The 2,351-nt window shown below is 50.2% G+C and overlaps 1 pseudogene; it reads right to left on the reverse strand.

The window, feature by feature from the left end:
- Positions 1-279: 279 nt before the first annotated feature.
- LOC147429167 (uncharacterized) lies at positions 280-863 on the reverse strand (annotated as a pseudogene).
- Between the last annotated feature and the right edge of the window lie 1,488 nt (positions 864-2,351).

Genomic DNA, 2,351 nt, shown 5'->3' on the forward strand with positions numbered 1-2,351 from the left:
GTTTAGTCCACCCTAGTTCACCCACCCCTAGTTCACCCCTAGTTCACTTTGTGATCAGACCGCAGAGATTAAAGCCGCCTCGCGTCCCAAATTTGGGCCCTAGATCCCCTCTAACCCAGAGCCGTGCCATATAGTGACGACGGCATGCCAGGGGCAAGTCGCCATCTGGTGGTGAGGTTGCATAAGGCAAGAAGGGAGGCCGCCAAGAAGAGGGAGAAAAGAGAGCGGGACTGCTGGGGGACCAGAAGGTGGGTGTCGCAAGCTGCATGGGGGGCCTGTTTATGGAGAAGGTAGGCGGTTGCAGAAGGGCCGCCATGTCAGGATAGGACCGGAGGAGAGGGTGAGGGCACCATCAGTAGAAGTAGAGGCTGCGCTATATGCAATAACAGGGACGGCCAACAGGGGGGAGCAAGGGGCAGCCAACGCTACAGGGAGGATGGCCATGGCGGGTGGTGAGAAGGTGAGCATAGAGGGGAGCCAAATGTAGTGGAAGCCATAGGAGGTGCAACAGATGGGGATGTGAAGCCGCCAGGGGGGCGGAAAAGGAATGCGCCACAAGAGGGCTGGACCAAAAGACGGGGTGGTAAACAGTGGAGGAGGGCAAGTGCTCGAGCAAGAGGGCTCGACAGTGAGCAGTAGAGAGGTGGTGAGGGCTGCATAGTTGAGGAGGCTTGGAGGAGATACGCCATCTGCAGGCTAGCCATGTATGGAAGAATAAAAAAATCAAGGGTCAGATAGTGCTGTAAGAGAGGGCCGTCTGAACGGGTAGCCCTTTGGGCTGAGTACACACAGGAAAGGGAGCCTTCCCTCTCTCGTGAACGAGCCAAAGTGCCCTCTCAAGCTCGCGGGTGTTCTCGACGCATGCGAGGGATGATGCTAATAGGAAGAAGGCAGAAATCTATGACATGCCAAGGCGAGCTGGGAGCGCTTGAAGGTGTTTTTTGGAGGGATTAAGGAGGGAAACCGGTGTGCTGCAAGGCCTATGTACTACCAACACCACAATTGTAACCTACCTTTGTGATGATGCAGAGCTTGTCCATGTTTTTTTATGGTTCGATGTTAGTCTTCTCAGGCATCTTGTCTTATGCCGTATGGCTGTGGTAGAGTTGGCTCCGGGATTGTGTGTGAGAGAGCAGAGAGAGGGAGAGAGGGAGAGCGGACGAATTGTACATGTGGTCGAGGCGTGTGTCGCCTCCCTATGTGAGTATGTTTACAGATTGGGTAGTTGTATGCATCAATTATTGTCGCAATATGATGGTGTTTTGATGGGTTTGTTGTGCTGAGGTGTTTATGTGTGAGTGTGTGCAGCCAGTGTTGCTCAAAGGCGAGTCGGTGCATTGGAGATATGCAGATAGTGTGCATGCGTGTGTAATCCTGTGTGGTTAGGGGTGTGGGTTAATACCTGGGCTATAGAGAGGCAAGCTTGGAGTGTGCTGGGTTTGTTCCCCCTTCGCCCTTTCTAATGTCTACAGAAAAAGGGAGACTGCAAGGCACTGGGGGGGAGCATAGAAGGAGGGCTGTGAGCACGGCTACAAAGTAGGAGAGGAGCAGCATGCATGGTGAAGAAGGGACATTAGTGTATGGGTTCAGGATTTCCAGAGATTTCCAACAGTTGAGTGTAGTGTTTTCCTTAAGTACAATCATGGGGATATTAGTGATAATGAAGATGATGATGGGGACGAGGATCATGCTGATACTAAACTCTCAAAGCTCTTCATTGACTGATATCGACACACCCCACCCCCTTTTTTCTTTCTCTCTCTCTCTCTCTCTCTCTCTCTCTCTCTCTCTCTCTCTCTCTCTCTCTCTCTCACGCGCCCCCCCCAAGTGGACTGCTTAGAGAGGTGGACATTGCCGAAGCTCCTCCGCAGCTGCTGCAATACTCTCTGCGAAGCCGCTCGCTGCAACGCATTCTCGAGCATCCACGCTGATGATGGGGATTAAGTCTATTTCGAGCATCCACGCTCATGATGGGGATTAAGTCTACTTCGAGCTTTAGCTTTAGTATTCTTACAATTTAATATTTTATTGTCCTTCATTTTCTTTTGTATTCAAACATTGGATTAGATCCATAAGGACTGTCTGATTTTAATCCCATGGTCTTCTAAAGACGAGTAATATAACATTTCATTTTTGCTATCTCTCTTCACCCTCTCAATACAACTCCTTCCGGCGGGCGGCAGACATTGAGGATGCTCTTTGACGCCCACTGCAATACTTTCTCCAATGCCGGAGACCCACACATATTGTCGATGAGAATATTTCTTTCATCACAACTTTAGGATTTTAGTTTAAATCTCTCAGTCTTTCCTTTACTTCATTTTGTTTTTGCACCCACACATTGGAGTCGA

Source organism: Adiantum capillus-veneris, chromosome 22 (assembly GCF_014529385.1).
Source record: "Adiantum capillus-veneris isolate H3 chromosome 22, ASM1452938v2, whole genome shotgun sequence".
In the NCBI taxonomy this organism is placed as follows: Eukaryota; Viridiplantae; Streptophyta; class Polypodiopsida; order Polypodiales; family Pteridaceae; genus Adiantum; species Adiantum capillus-veneris.